The sequence below is a fragment of the Schistocerca gregaria genome, chromosome 1 (genome assembly GCF_023897955.1).
Source record: "Schistocerca gregaria isolate iqSchGreg1 chromosome 1, iqSchGreg1.2, whole genome shotgun sequence".
Taxonomy (NCBI): Eukaryota; Metazoa; Arthropoda; class Insecta; order Orthoptera; family Acrididae; genus Schistocerca; species Schistocerca gregaria.
In genome coordinates this window covers 496,972,535-496,989,801 of record NC_064920.1, presented here as the reverse complement: position 1 = coordinate 496,989,801, position 17,267 = coordinate 496,972,535, and the positions used below count along the sequence as shown (strand labels likewise).

The 17,267-nt window shown below is 43.1% G+C and overlaps 1 pseudogene; it reads right to left on the bottom strand.

Annotated features, from left to right (window-relative positions):
* Positions 1-16,743: 16,743 nt before the first annotated feature.
* LOC126290704 (5S ribosomal RNA) lies at positions 16,744-16,861 on the bottom strand (annotated as a pseudogene).
* Positions 16,862-17,267: the final 406 nt, after the last annotated feature.

Here is a 17,267-nt window from a genome sequence, read left to right as displayed (position 1 = left end):
CACAGCTTTACTTCTGCCAGTATCCGTCTCCTACCTTCCAAACTTTACAGAAGCTCTTCTGCGAAACTTGCAGAACTAGCACTCCTGAAAGAAAGGATATTGCGGAGACATGGCTTAGCCACAGCCTGGGGGATGTTTCCAGAATGAGATTTTCACTCTGCAGCGGAGTGTGGGCTGATATGAAACTTCCTGGCAGATTAAAACTGTGTGCCCGACCGAGACGGATACTGGCAGAAGTAAAGCTGTGAGTACCGGACGTGAGTCGTGCTTCGGTAGCTCAGTTGGTAGAGCCCTTGCCCGCGAAAGGCAAAGGTCCCTAGTTCGAGTCTCGGTCGGGCACACAGTTTTAATCTGCCAGGAAGTTTCATATCAGCGCACACTCCGCTGCAGAGTGAAAATCTCATTCTGGAAACATCCCCCAGGCTGTGGCTAAGCCATGTCTCCGCAATATCCTTTCTTTCAGGAGTGCTAGTTCTGCAAGTTTCGCAGAAGAGCTTCTGTAAAGTTTGGAAGGTAGGAGACGGATACTGGCAGAAGTAAAGCTGTGAGTACCGGACGTGAGTCGTGCTTCGGTAGCTCAGTTGGTAGAGCACTTGCCCGCGAAAGGCAAAGGTCCCTAGTTCGAGTCTCGGTCGGGCACACAGTTTTAATCTGCCAGGAAGTTTCATATCAGCGCACACTCCGCTGCAGAGTGAAAATCTCATTCTGGCAGCAGAGATTGGATTACATCTGGCAAATAATTGAGTACATAGGTTGCCAAGTGTTATTCTGCGATGAAAAGAGAAATTTGTGGCTGGCTGTATTAAACCAGACAGAAGACTGATGTCTAAAGAAAAGGAGCGCCTCACCGTCCATCCCATTGTTCAAGGCGCTGTTTGAACAATTAAATCTGGATGAGAGGTAAGTAAGTTCTGAAAATTATTGTTTCCCTTATAGTACCTGTGACGTGACGTAAATCACATTTTGATATAATGAGATATTTGCATGTAAAAGTTAACTCGAAAATACTGTTTATAGGAAATATGCATCATTAGGCGTTCGTGTACCTTTTTCGGCACATGCAATTTTTTACAAGAGTCCAATCTTTCATATGAACATCTGACCTCAACACTGTTTTGACTGAATACATTTCATTTTATTGTGATCTGTAAATTCTAATGATTCTAAAGATTTTATTTGATTGGCTATGGACCCCCAAGGCTTTATTCTTCATGAAGTGCAAATGGCAAATTCAGACCTCTTGTACCACCTGTGAAGAGGGACTTCCTCATAATAAACAAAACGATCTACTAGAATTCAAATCGAGAATACCAGAGGCGCTTTACAAGAAGGGTAAAAAGATGAGAAATAAAAAGAGAGATTGGCCTTCAGCCAGTGTTGAAGCAGAACCAGCTAGCAAGAAGCACCAGGTTCGTACAAAAACAGTTACAGTCGCAAGACTAAATTGTGAAATACAGACATTACGCACGTGTAGTAAGTGTAACGCTCATCAGCATCTAAACAAAACAATAAACTGTTTCTGAGAATTTCACAAACAAAGTCACATTGTATTATACAAAATTATTTAAAATATATGCCACATATATTTTTATTTTTAATATTATCCATCCTAGCAATGTGTAATAAAGATGTCAAATAAAAATCTTTTACTAAACGGAGTGTTGTTAATGTTCAGTTTTTTCAAGTGCCGGTTGTTGCCAATATGCGACTTACCCAGTTATACCTGACAAATAAAACGTGTCTTAAAACGTGTGATTTGGCTTAATGTACTCTGCAACACGTCGCTACTGACTAAAAAATGATTTTTTTAATTATTATTTCTTTCAAGTATAAATTTATTCAAATAATGAGACGATAAAGCATATCGGAAAAAATCACTCCACTAACAAGGCATCGATTTGAAACAGGCGTGGGATGTACACCGTGGAAATTACCCTATTAGTTAAAATACAAAAAATTCATAACGTAGTAATTAAAATTCGTTGCTTACACATGCCAAAATCCTTTGCAATTACCTCTTCAGTATTATTATACTCATTTATAGATACCATTAGACGAAGCAGTATACAAAGGATGTAATCGGAATATCCAACAGAAGCTGAGAGGTTTTAATCTAAGCACTAGACATAACAGGTAAATGAGAGCGCATATGTGTACTTTATTAGAGAAAGTAATCAGAAATTACGTTCCAGAGACTACTGTTGCTGCTTCACCTACTCAGCACGAGGTCCTGCCATACAACTGCAGACAACTGAGAGCTATTGAATCATGTCTCAAATAATAAAAATTCCTGCGCTGCGTTTTCAACCGATTGTCTATGAAAAGTCTGTTAGACTGCGCAAATGAGCGCTATAAACTCCATTTACGATGTGGTTGATCTAAAAGGGGCGCTGTGATGTGAAACTTGTGTTGGACATACTGCATTTTAGGTGCTATACGTCTCCATGCTTTTACACATGTTCCTGACATTGTATCCGTCTAGCGCTGTTCTGCGTTCCTAATAATAGTTCCTGCATTACGTTTTTCACCAATAACGTTTGTGACAGGGTATTGTAATGCGAAAATGAGCATCGCAAACTCGATGTGTGATATTATTAACCCTGTAAGGTTATGGTGCTGTGGAAAGTATCGGAATTTTGGATGTTATCTGTGACCATCGCAGTTCTTACATGTCTCTGATACCGTATCCATGTAGCATTGCTCACGTCAGCTGCCTAGTGTACCCTTCTCCTCCCACAGAATATGTGCAAATGGTCTTGACATGAGTGTTCATGGGGCACTCTCTGGGGTCTGCATGCCTCACTTCCTCACAAGCTGGACCACATCACGAGGCAAGGCAGTACAGAGCAACTAATGTTGGACGTGCTGGTTCAGCAGGTAATCCTGTGTGTCTTGAATGTGACACTGAATGTCGATCTATCCACAAATGCTCCCCTGACATGTAATGTCTTATATATACCTGGTCTTGCCCAGGTATGTATTCCAATCTTATTAGTCCATTTCCTCCTTCCCTCCCTGTTTGTCTCCCCACACCCCCCTCTCTATCTCTTCCTACCCACTCTCTCTGTCCATCTCTTCCTTCCCCTTTTTTCCCTCCATCTCATCCTCTTTCTGTTTCCTCCAGTACCCTCTTCGTACATCTCCTTTTCCCTCTATCTGACTCCTCCTTCTCCTTCCTCCTCTTCATCTATCTCCTCCTCCCCACCCCAATTGCAGACTAGTGGTTCTTCCTTGAAATGATTTATTTCCATAAAGTAAGTGATGTGTCTGCCAAATTTGGTTAAAATTTATACAGCAGTTTAGGAAAACCTTTTTCCTGTGGCTTTGACGGAGTATGCAAATACGACATAAAATTTAACAAATATTTAACATATTTTGCAGCCGGCCGGTGTGGCCCAGCGGTTCTAGGCGCTTCAGTCTGGAATCGCGCGACCTCTACGGTCGCAGGTTCGAATCCTGCCTCGGGCATGGATGTGTGTGATGGCTTTAGGTTAGAGGTTTAAGCAGTTCTAAGTTCTAGGGGACTGATGAACTGAGATGTTAAGTCCCATAGTGCTCAGAGCCATTTGAGCATATTTTGCAAATATTTGTACACATATTTCAACTGTATCCGTAGCGAATTTCGCTCTGCGGTTTCGTTTCCACACAGCTCAAACTTTATGATGTCATATCTTCTGAACAATGTCACATACAAAGATATTTCGCAGGTACATTAACTGTTATATTTGGATACTGCCCGTGAAATGTGTTATGAATATAGTTAGTAGTAAAGAAGTAATAAATATAAAACGACATTCGTCATGCAGCATTTTTTCATGCATGTCAGTGTTTATGACTTGATATCTTTTGAACCATACGTCGTACTTTGAAATATTATGTACGTACATTCAAAAGCATAGGTAGAAACATCAGCAAAATATATTGCGAATACAGTTAGTAGCACAGAAATAATAAATTTAAATGTCATACACGATGTGGCGGTTTACCCAAATCTCATTGCTCATGACGTCCTATCTCCTGAACTATGGTAGGTTGGTGGTTCTTACTCCACGGAGAATATTACCCAGCAGAAAGAGATACATGTACTGATATGTGTACCCCATATGGTTGAAATTAGCCAGTGGTTTGTGATAGATGTGGAAAACACACACACACACACACACACACACACACACGGTAGTACTTATGAGCGATTTGCTGCCACCACAGCGTTCTGCAAGTGATGAGGTGTAGAACATTGAACCACCGCGCACCCATAAGCACCACATCATTCTGCTGATTAAAGTGTCGAGTGGTTTGGTCGGCCATCACAGTCAATAGCAACCATTAGGCATTAGTGCACTGCAGCAAATACATCAATCGTCACCACGTCCAGTGCCACTACAACACACATTGCGGTATTCCTACGCTATGTGGATGAGCTGCTACCAATGCAGCTTTCATCTGTAAAATTTGAAGTTTTCCCGGCGAATCAATGTTCAAAAAGATTTCGGGCTTGCAGCCGATCGTAGAGAACTTTATTGCACGATATTTCGGCAAGACAGCTGCCAGCCATCTTCACATAAGCCGGACTACGACTGACGGAGACTTTTTTTTCCTTTATTGTTATTTTAATACCTATACAAACAGGTAGGCTGTCAGCGGCATGCTACGCCGCTCTTCAGCCATAGTGTTGACAATGACAGAACACAGGTTGGAGAAACAGAATGAACATAGTGACGGGCTAAAAAATAGTGGTCACAGATACACAAAAAAAACATGGAGCCGTTCACACTCGACGATAACGACATCGAAAACACGTTGACACGGCACACGGCTGCCCTTATTCATCTCTCGGTCTCTCTCTACGCTCCTCCCTCACTTCCCTCCATTACTAAACTGGTAACTCCTTGAGGACTCAGAATGTGTTCTACGAATAGATCCCTTCTTTTAGTTAATTTGTGCCACAAAGTTCTTGTCTCCCCAATTCTATACAACACCTCCTCATGGGCCACCCATCTAATAGCATTCCTCTTTAGTACAATATTTCGAAAGCCTCTATACTTTTCTTGTCTAAACTGTTCCTCGAGCATGTTTCACTTCCATAAACGTCTACACCCAAGACGAATACCTCTAGAAAAGACTTCCTAACACTTAAATCTATATTCGATGTTAACAAATTTCTCCTCTTCAGAAATCTTTTTCTAGCCATTGCAAGTCTACATGTTATATCCTCTCTACTTCAGCCATCATCGCTTATTTTACTCCCTGATAACAAAATACATCTACTACTTTTACTGTCTCGTTTCCTAATCTAATTCCCTCGCATCACCAGATTTAATTCTGCTACATTCCACTACAGTTCCTTCGTTGCTGTTCACTCCGTTCAACATTCTTCCAAGTCCTTTGCTGTCTCTGAAAGAATTATAACGTTATCAGCAAACCTCAGATTTTTTATTTCTGCTGACTGAACTTTAATTCCTACTCCAAATTTTTCTTTGGTTTCCTTTACTGCTTTTTCAGGGTGCAGACTGAACAACATCGGGGCTACACTGCAACCCTGTCTAGCTCCCTTGTCAGCCACTGCTTCCCTTTCATGCCCTCTGTAATATTTATCGCTTTGCAGCCATCATATTCAGGCACTAGACGCCCTCCTTAGAGCAGCTGAGAAGAGACTGTGGCAAGATGACGTAACATGGTGTGAAGTACGGATGACAGATGGTTTGTTCGGTATGGGGATCGTGCGAAAGACCACCTAAATTGTGATCCTTCTCCACGATTGGCTGCTCCGTTCGGAAGTTGGGCGCCAAAATGGTAATCTTCTGTTATTAACATCTGAAAAATTAAACAGCGTATTTACTTGAATTTCAAATTAAAGCATCTCAATAGCGTTCTATCATTCCATTATTTCACAAGTATTAATAACCAGCAGGATGATAAACAACTGCAAAACGAAAAGGCAGACAAAGCACTTAGGTGATCTTCGGATCGCGCCTAACTTGGGTGGCTGGGGAAATGGTTCGGCTGGAAGATCAGAGCTCGTTCGGCAGTCTCGGAGGACGGACATGTTGTCCGCCGCGGCATCAGTTAAAACTTAATTTGCAATGTCTAGTCTGTGAATATAAGAGCTCGTTTGTCAGTCTAGGAGAACGGACATATCCGCCGCGGTATCAGTTAAGACTTAGCAATGTCTAGCGTATAAATCACAGCTGATTCGGCAGTGTCGAAGACAGACATGTAGTCTGCCGCCGTCAGTGTTAGTTAAGACTTTATTAGCAATGTATAGTTATTTAGACATATGGTTGAGAACAGTGTGACACTAACTATGGAAATATGCAGTTCTTTAATTTGCTGAAGAATAAAAATCATTTGTGGCTCTAAAAGGGAATGTAATTGTGCAGTTTCTCGTGTTCTGTTAATAAAAAGCGAGTGGCATCCCGTATAAACGAACTGATTGGGAATTTAATCATTTCTAAAACAACTGTTCTCAGAGTTCCTTAGGCTACGGATTTACGACCTACTTGGTGTTTTCTGCGCAGAGACTATAGAAGACAACAGGTTGGTGAACATTTGTTAGAACTTAAGCGTTCCACTCAGGGCGGTGGAAGCAAATAGGCACCTCACGTGCACTGCAGTCTCAGTACAAATGAGATCAGTGACCCGTCATCTGTGGTAACACAGAGGAGTTATGAAGAAGAGAAATATTTTTGAGGAAAGGAGTTTATCATCTATATACATCTCCTTTCTCTCATTCCCTCTTTCTTCAACTTGCCGTACCTCGACTCTTACAACTGCCGTCTGGTTTCTGTACACGTTGTAAATAGTCTTTCGCTCCCTGTATTTTACCCCTGCTATTTCCAGAATTTCAAAGAGAGTGTTCCGGTCAACATTGTCAAAAGCCTTCTCTAAGTCTACGTATGATATAAACATAGATTTGCCTTTCATTAACCTGTCTTCTAAGAGGAGTCGTGGATCAGTATTGCCTTGCTTGTTCCTACATTCGACTATAAAAATGTGGAATAAACTGCAGCAAATTTTAGAAATGTTAAATAATTTACAATGCATTTACTTTAACATGCGACGAAGAATTTTCTGCGCCCGTGGTCTAGGAATAGCGTCTGATTAGTAATCAAAACGGCCTCAGTCCCGGGTTCGAACCCAACCATCGCTTAAATTTTGAATAAGAAAAAGCATTAGCGGCAGAAGACTTCCCTCAACGCCCTTGTAAAAGAGAGCGAAGGACCGGATAAAGGGTCAGGGTACTTCTTGTCCTTGGCGTGGGAAACTGACCCTAAAGGCGGAAGAATCGACGGCATAATGGTACAGAAGCCAAGACACATAATGTATATCCATATGACTTTTTTTGGGTCATCAGTCTTCTGACTGGTTTCAAGCGGCCCGCCAAGAATTCCTCTCCTGCGCCGACCTCTTTGTCGTTGAGTAGTACTCGCAAACTACGTCCTCAATAATTAGCTGGGTGTATTCCAAGCTCCGTCTTCCTCTACAGTTTTTACCCTCTACAGCTCTCTCTAGTATCATGGAAGTCATTCCTTCACGTTTTAATAGATGTGTTATCGTACTGTCCCTTCTCCTTGTCTGTGTTTTCCACATATTTCTCTCCTATCCGATTCTGCGCAGAATCTCCTCACTCATTACTTTTATCAGTCCACCCAATTTTCAACATTCGTCTGTAGCACCACATCTCAAATGCTTCGATTCTGTTCTGTTCCGCTTTTACCACAGTTCACATTTCATCATCATATAATGCTGTACCCCAGACGTCCTCACTAGTTGACTTCTCTTGGTCAGGAAAGCCCTTTTTGCCAGCGCTAGTATGCTTTTGATGTCCTCCTTGCTCCGTCAGTCACTGGCTAATTTGCTGTCTAGGTAGCGGAATTCCTTAACTGCATCTAATTCGTGAGCATCAATCCCCATGTTCTCGCTGTTCTCATTTCTGCTACTTCTCATTACTTTTGCCTTTCTTCGATTTACTCTCAGTCCACATTCTGTACTCATTACATTGTTCATTCCATTCAGCAGATCATGTAATTCTTCTTCACTTAGGATAGCAATGTGTGAGCGTACAAACTGTGGGGTGAGATTGGAGCGGCAGCTCCCCGCCGCAGAGCACGTGGCTGGCGGCTGCTACGGGGCCGTGGCGAGCGACTAGAGTTGCGCGGCCTTGGAAAAACCCGAGCGCTTGGCAAGGGGCTTGTATGGCCGTGCTTTCGCGCTTGGAGAAATTTATATGTCACAGAAAAATTGATAAAAACAGAACTAAGTGTGATATGGTGGTGCGAGTTGGCACTCATGGACAGAAAAATATGTAAAGCCAAATTATCTAGACGCGCCATTAAAATATGTAATAATTTAAAAGTTATTGTTTTCTTAAAGATTGTAAATTTATGAAAGTTCGAAAGCTAATATGTCGGCAATATTTCGGCAATGTTTTGGACGATTAATATAAACAAAGTGTCTACCGATGCGGCTAGTAGAGCTGCATCTAACAGTCATACCCGATTTAGCATTTTTGAATGAGAGGTCGGAATATGGGACTCGACTGAGAGAAATTGTGTTTATTTTGGTAATAAATCAATTTAAAGAGTCGAAACTAGCGTCAACATTCTAAAGTTTAAAGAGGTGAGTGAGTAATTAAGTATGTATTTTTATTTGTTAATATATATATATATATATATATATATATATATATATATATATATATATATATATATATATATATATACTCAGAAAACTACGTATCCTGCACTCTTCTACCGTACAGAAGTCATTCCTACCGGCCGTAAATAAACTGTATTGAGTTCGCTTCCGCACTTTACCTTTCGCTGCGAACACTGCGTCTCTCCGCTATCCACTGCTCCAGACCCTCCTCTCGCCGCAGTCCGAATTCACCATTCACGTCAAGGGCTGCCCGTACCCGTCTCCACAATCCATACTTCTTTCACTGGGGACCATTAGCCAGTGCGCTGTTATTCTCCCTGTGACCGAGTTGAGGCTGCACTCCATAACATGTTTTCACCATTGGATTTTAACCGAAGATTGACAGACAATGAGTTACACATTCTGATAAGGGCCTCTTAAATGTACCATTATCAATTTGTGAAACATAAGCTAGTGTCTACTTTGCAAGTGAAGGACAGCTTTGCAGATCCACTTTCTATGACAATTTAACAGAAAAACTGTAACTTACCTGATTTTTCTGCAGCAAGCTTAAAGGCTGATAAATAACTGATTGATTACTGACTGCACAAGAACAGCTATTGGTTATAACGCGAAAGAAGGAAGTGTTTGATGTGTTTATCTAATGCCCGGTGCGAGATATGAATGAAATTTTGGATGGCCCTGCTGGAAAGGAAGAGGAGGAAGAAATGAACGTAATTTTATCGAAGGAGTAAGTCTGTCTATTTATACACATAAACCCTTTACCTACACTGTGACTTACGTCATGGGATACCTCCTAATGTCGTGTCTGACCTCCTTTTGCCCCTAATACCGCAGCACCTCGGCATGACATGGTCTCAAATAGTCGTTGGAGGTCCCATGTAGAAATATGGAGCCATGCTGCATCTGCAGTCGTCCATAGTTGCAAAAGTGTTACCGGTGCAGGATGTTTTACACGAACTCGAACTGTCCAGAATGATCTCCAAACTAATCGCGAACAATTGTGTTCGATTCCCGGCGGGGTCAGGGATTTTTCTCTGCCTCGTGATGACTAGCTGTTGTGTGATGTCCTTAGGTTAGTTAGGTTTAAGTAGTTCTAAGTTTTAGGGGACTGATGACTATAGATGTTAAGTCCCATAGTGCTCAGAGCCATTTGAACCATTTTTGAACAATTGTGGCCCGATCACATGGTAGATTACTTTTGAATACATTACGGGAAAGACAGTGATCAATGTCTTACAAATATTTACTATTAAAAACAGTCTTGATCACAATTTATTTATCAAGGTGACCGGTTTCGACCACTACTGTGGTCATCTTCAGACCATTGAGAAGGGAACCTCTTTCTGTTGAAGAATCACTACTCTTCAACAGAAAGAGGTTCCTACTCAGTGGTCTGAAGATGACCACAGTAGTGGTCGAAACCGGTCACCTTGACAAATAAGTCGTGATCATGACTGTTTTTAATAATAAATACATGGTAGGTTGTCATACACAAAAATTCCGTCGTTGTTTGAGGACACGAAGTCTACGAATGGCATCAAATGGTCTCCATGTAGCCGAACATAGGCATTTCTAGTTAATGATCTGTTCAGTTGGACCAGAGGACCCAATCCATTCCACGTAAACACAGCCCACACCATAATGGGGCCACCACCAGCCGATACGGTGCCACGTTGACAACTTGGTTCCGAAACTTCGTGGGTTCTGTGTCACACTCTAATTCTGCAGCCAGCTCTTACCAACTGAAATTCAGATTCATTACACCAGACCACCAGGTCACCAGTCCAGGAAAGGCGCTGCAAGCGATACCATATCGTTAGCAAAAGCATTCGCGTCAGTCTTCTTATACCATAGCCCATTAACGCCAAATTTCGGCGCGCTGTCCTAACGGATATATTCACCGTACTTCCCACGTTGATTTCTGCGGTTATTTCACGCAGTGTTGCTTGTTTGTTATCACAGACATTTCTACGCAGACGCCACTGCTCTCGGTCGTTTATCGAAGGCGCCGGCCACTGCGTTGCCCGTAGTGAGGGGAAATGCCTGAAATTTGGTATTCTCGGCACACTCTTTACACTGTCAATCTCGGAATATTGAATTCCCTAACGATGTACGAAACTGAATGTCCCGTGCGTCTAGTTCCAATAACCCTTCCGCGTTCCGAGTCTATTACTTCCCGACGTGCGGCCATAGTCACGTCGGAAACCTTTTCACATGATCACCTGAGTACAAACGACAGTTCCGCCTATGTACTTCCCTTTTATACCTCGTGTTCGCGATACTACCACCATTTGTATGTGTGCATATCGCTGCCCCATGACTTTTGACACCTCGGTGTAGTTTCCTTCTAATGACCGCGCTTCAGAATTGAACAATATGCCTACACCGCTTAATTATTCAGTGATCATGCCTATACTAAATCATTTGTAACTAAATTCGTACGGTCTTCTTGGCTGGGAGACCCCGGTCGCCTTGTCGGAAAGCGTTTGCTCCCTCCGTACACAGCGGCCGGGTTACTTGAGGATAGGCGAGAATGGTGTCTTACGGCTTGAATAGAGGTGAGTGTTTTGGGCGTGTGTGTGTGTGTGTGTGTGTGTGTGTGTGTGTGTGTGTGTGTGTGTGCGTGGTTATAGTGATGATGAGGGACGAAGGATGTTGAAAATTAGGTGGACTGATAAAATAAGGAATGAGGAGGTTCTCACAGAATTGGAGAGGAAAGGAATATGTCGAGAATACTGAGAAGGAGAAGGGACAGGATGAAAGGAGATATGCTGAGACATCAGGGACTGACTTCGATGGTACTAGAGGGAGCTGCAGTGGGCAAAAACTGCAGAGGAAGACAGAGATTGGAATACATCCAACAGATAATTGAGGACATTGTTTGAAAGCGCTACTTTGAGATGAGGAGGTTGGCACAGGAGAGACGTTCTTGGCGGGCCATATCAAACCAGTCAGAAGAAGAAGAGGAGAGAAGACAGAATATGAAACCCAGTGCCGGCACACAGCCTACTGCTCTTGAATAGCACCATGTGGGCCGTCGGGCTTAACGCCCACATCCGGCAAGTCATCAATAGTGTCGCGTGCCCTCACTCCGTGAGATACTTCGGAGATGTTTGGAATTCGATCCACGACACTGGCGCGGAGTCTGGTGACGAGAAATTCTACGCCAGCACCTCTCCTTCCCTTGCCTGCCAAATACCAGGATTAACCTACGGCGGTGGGTAGTCACTTCTTCTTCTTCTTCTTCTTAACAGTCGATTGTGCCTTGGAGACCATACGCGTTCTCTACATTCCTCTTCCAGTGCTGTCTGTTCCTGGCTTTTGTAGTCCATTGTCCTGTACTCAGGCGCATTGCCACCGCGTCCTCGTCGATGTCATCCTTCCATCTGGTTCGTGCCCTTCCTCGCTTCCTTCTGCCCCCTATGGATCCAGATAATGCTACTTTAAGTAGTTCCTCCTCCATCCTAACTAAATGTCCAACCAACATCAGTGTAATCATTACACTTATCACAACTTATATCCTACACGCAGCACGTCCAAGGCGTGTGTGTCAATAGCCTTGGGGAGGTGGGTGTCTACGATCTGCTACCAGGTACACCATTGCCTGGAACTTCCTGCAATTAATGTAAGAAAAAATACAGACAAAAACCAACTTCTGTCATACTGATGTTAAACAGCCACAATAAAAACAAGAAGTACAATAAAAATACTTCAAGTGTTTTTCGCTCTACATACACCAATATAAAAATATTTTTATGGTTGGAGGTCGAGTGGAAAACATCGACATGTCATTGATTATTGGGCCGAGCAAGGTGACGCAGTGACTAACGCAATGGACTCGAATTCGGTAGGACGACGGTTCAAACCCTCGTCCATTCATCCAGAATTAGTCTTTCCGTGATTTCCTCAAATCGCTCCAGGCAAACGCCGGAATAGTGCCGTGGAAAGGGCAAGGCCGTTTTCGTTCCCTAACCTTGAAACAAAAACAATCCGAGTTTGCGTTCCGTCTTTAATCTCGTTGTCGACGGGACGTTAAATCCTAGTCTCCTATCCGTCCTTCCTTCCTTCTACCTCTCGATATAAAGTGGAGGCTCCAGCGCTAGCCCTCCGACTCATCCCTTTGTGTCTCCTTTATGTCTCATTGGTGCCATTTCACACGGTGGCCAGGACCATCTCTGTTCATCAGAATCGTTGTCACCCACCTTTAACTTTTCTCAGTATTTCTCGTTTAATAAAGGCCAATATTTTACCAGACAATGTGGGGCTCTTCTGCACTTTATTATCAGTCTATACTTTTCACTACTCCTGCGGAGCGTAACTAGACATTTTGTCCGTAATGAGATTTTCACTTTGTAGCGGAGTGTGCGCTGATATGAAACCGTCTGGCAGATTAAAACTGTGTGCCCGACCGAGACTCGAACTCGGGATCTTTGCCTTTCTCTCGCAGGAGAACTTCTGTGAAGTTTGGAAGGTAGGAGACGAGGTACTCGCGGAAGAAAAGGGGTGAGGACGGGTCGTGGGTTGTGGTTGGGAAACTCAGCTGGTACCGGCACGGTCGCTCAGTGTGTTCGGTGAGTGAATGGATCAACGATGAACTTGAACAAGCGCCATGGGATGTCCGCCCCGACGAAATACAACGACCAATAACGAAAAAATTGAGACTTAAAAAAAAAAAGTTAGTAGACCACTTGCCCACGAAAGGCAAAGGCCTCGAGTTCGAGTCTCGGCCAGACACACAGTTTTAATCTACCAGGAAGTTTCAATTTGTCCATAGTTTTTGTAAAGCATTTTATTTATATTTTTTAAAAAGATTTATTTTCAAACACCATCACAAATAATTTCAATAAGAAATTACGTTTCAGCCATCACTGACCATCTTCAGATCATGAAACGGAAGCAGTAATTCACTCCTAATACCACACTGATTCGAAATGGCCAGAAACAGTCGAAACAGGTAATTTCTAGTTGAAATTATATAAATGGCGTCTCCTCACGACATAACATTGATTTGTTTCTGGTATTTCAGCGTATGTGTCAGTAGACGAGTTATTAACGACTGTCTCTTTTCTGAGTTAACCTGTGCATGAGTTGCACACTGAAACACAATGCGACTGAGCGCCACTTCTATCTCACGGCAGGTACACTAGGCGTTCGGCCTTCTCACCTTCAGATATTTAGGAAAACGATTGGAAACCTAGATATGGACGACTCGACTGCGATTTGCACCTCCCTAGTGAGAATTAGTTGCTTTAACCATTGCGCCATTGCGCTCGCAAACACCCGTTGACAATCGAGTGCTGTTCGCAACAGTGCTATGACGGCGAGGGATGATATTCTCCGAAACTTAACTGATGTGGCGTACTTTCTTCTGGACAGGCCCAAAATAAGCTGCTGCAATTCCAGTTAGGATAATTTCAAGCTACTAGTCGCTTAATTTCACTAGCAATTTTGTCATTTAATTTCAGATGAACGAGGTATCCAAATAGGATTTTGCTGAGTTTTCCATGTTCATTCTTGCAACAATTCGAGTGCGCCTAAGTTTATTTTCATACATTATATAATTTTTAAACAATACCGTGCTAAAATTATGGAAACTGGTACATTTCTTTCAATCGTCGTCTTACGTATCTCTGATCCACATGAAGCTTAACAGTCAGTTAAGGGCGCAAGTTCGGGAATGTCGCCAGAAGGCGCATTAAAGAAAGTTAAAATGGAAGCTTATTTGCAAAATGAATTTACATATGAGATTCAGAAAAAGCTTGCGCTGGGACCATTATGGAAATAATCAGCAAAATATTTTCATCTTTGCTCTCTCTTTTCCGCCCAGGTGTGCAAAAGTGTTTCATTATTTTAAAGTGGTAATAGAACGAGATGGGAACTAAGTTCAACAAGACACGTGGTTATTAATATTACATTTAATTTCAGATAGTGGCTGAGAGCAATACTTACAGTCCTATGGGTTGCATTCAGTGCCTAAGAGAGGGAGGCCGAGCCTTATACGTAATATCTCTCACCAAACGTATCCTGACACCACCCTGTAAGACCACTATGTAAAGCGGAATTGACCGCTAGATGCCATGAGAGGCAGTCCTGCCAGTATAAAAGGAACGGGGAGTACTGTTAGCATTTGATCTGCATGGAAGGTAATAAATACGATGAGATAGTTCCACGTAATTATTGGATTTCTGTAATTAATCAACATATTAAGCCCTTTTCTAATAAATGAGGCGACTTTTGTGGTATAAGGTATGATGCTAGAGGTAGTAGGGAGATGGCACGAAATTGATATGCAAGTTAATTAAATTGATCAATTAATCAACCCCTGACCCCCCCCCCCCTCTCCGACCACCCTAGCCACAGATGTGTTTTTCTCAGCCTGCTCGTGGGCCCCTCTCCACTCTCCCAATTGCCCAACATACCCTTTTGGCGGGAATTTCGAATTTTGGCGGGCATTTCTTTATCCCAGGACTGTGCTGACATCCCACCCCACCCCCACCCAGGAATTGGCAAGAAATTAAAATTGGCGGTACTTTTTCTGGGACTCGAACTCTGGTCTCCTGGATGGAAAGCCCAAGTGCACCCACCTAACATAATTATACCACCAGAGGAACATGGAAATGGTGGAAAATTAAAATTGGCAGTGACCTTTCTAAGACTCGAACCCAAGTGCACCCCCCAACACATGGAAACCGTCCAGATGCAGCAGAGGAAGGTAGGGTTAGTGTACTCTATTTCTTTTGGTCGGGAAAATGAAGTAAAGATGGATCCTAATTACGTAATTAATCATAAAGATTGAGCCTAACTACACAACTATATGTATGGCGCTACACAAGGAGGGGCCTAAAATAACAACAGAACTGAAAAATTGATGATACCATACAACTGGTGTTATCCTGCTGGGAAAAAATATCGCAACACCATTCGAAACTAGTGAGACACACATTAACTCTACCCTTCACCTACAAGCTGGCGGGAAAAAGGCAGGGGTGTAAGGTATTATCTTTATTATTTTTCGTGGGAAGCACGATAAACTGATGAGATGCTGGTATTGGACAGCGAGGAGTTTGAAAAGTAAGCATGCAGTATCTATCGTTGTTTGACATCAGAGTTCGGTACAGACTCCTGCTCAATAACCACCCAATAGCTTGGGAAATCGAAGCCAATGCACGCTGTCACAATTGATGGAAAAAATGCACCACAGCTCTAATTACACTTAAAAAATGCCGTGAAAAAAAATCCAGCACTCGGTATGAACAGGTCGTAATGCAATACACATACTGGGGAAAAACCATTGTCCTAAAAGACTTTAGACGGGCGGTAGTTGAACTTGTGTTCCCCTCCATGTACAATCAGAAAGTGCCAAAAATCGAGTTCCTCCTCCTCACACCTCCTTCCATCCACCTATGGGGAGAACACATGCTTCTTCAAATGGCCAGCTGCTTTGCAGAGCGTCTCTTAGTTTTCCTGCATCCCCCCCCCCCCCCCCCCCCCCCCCGTGCTGTCTGTGGCCACTGGCCCCACTCAGACTGCCGCGGTCACTCGCGATACGTGGCACGCCTTGAGGCGGCTGTCTAGATAACACAAAGGGGAAGTTTACTAGCACAACTCCGGCCGTCTGGCGAACACTCCAGATGGCTTTTTCAAAAGTCAGCTGCTTGTCATACAGGAAGACCCTTCCGCCTAAAACGAGTCCAGCCTGACTCCCCAGTACCTTCAGTACAAAGCATCTTGCCCGCATCCCTTAGAACAAAACCGTGATAAATGTGTGCTACCCCAACTGAGGGTTGTTTGTCTAAAGGGCCAGTCGCGACCTCTTACGGAACTCCCACAACGCCGTTCCGAGCAGTGGACTATTTAACATCAAGACGACTCCTATAACAAAAAAAGCACTTCAGGCCACAAGTGGCCCATCGGGACCATCCAACCGCTGCGTCATCCTCAGTTGAGGATGTGGATAGGATGGGAGTGTGGTCAGCACACTGCTCTCCCAGTCATTACGATGGTTTTCTGTGACCGGAGTCGCTACTGTTCGGTCGAGTTGCTCCACAAGTGGCATCATGAGGCTGTGTGCACCCCGAAAAAAGGCAACAGCGCATGGCGGCCCAGATGGTCACCCATCCGAATTCTGGCCACACCCGACAGCGCTTAGCTTCGGTGATCTGACGGGAACAGGTGCATCCACTGCGGCAAGGCCGTTGCACTCCTATAATAAAGCGACTATTAGAAAAAAGGGAAACACAATCACAATGATAATAAATGTTGTCTTTACACAAAAATAGATAAAGTCGATTTTCTTTTAGTTTTATGAGCAAAATCGGTATAGGTTTTACATTCCACTGCAGGATACAATTCGCTTCTCATTATTTTGCGACATCCAACGAAGTTCACCGCAGCCGATTACAAATGATCAGCAGAGACATGTCCACCATGCATAAAATCAGGAAAAAAACTTCGACTATTTTACACCAAAAACTACCAATCACCACAGACTGTGCTCGTTAATTCGAAACCACCATCAGAGTAAAGAAAAAGCGAGAACTTAAATCTAGAAGAAGAAAAAATCTATATTAAGCAATTTCTTTCAGCTTTTCGAACAAATTACACTG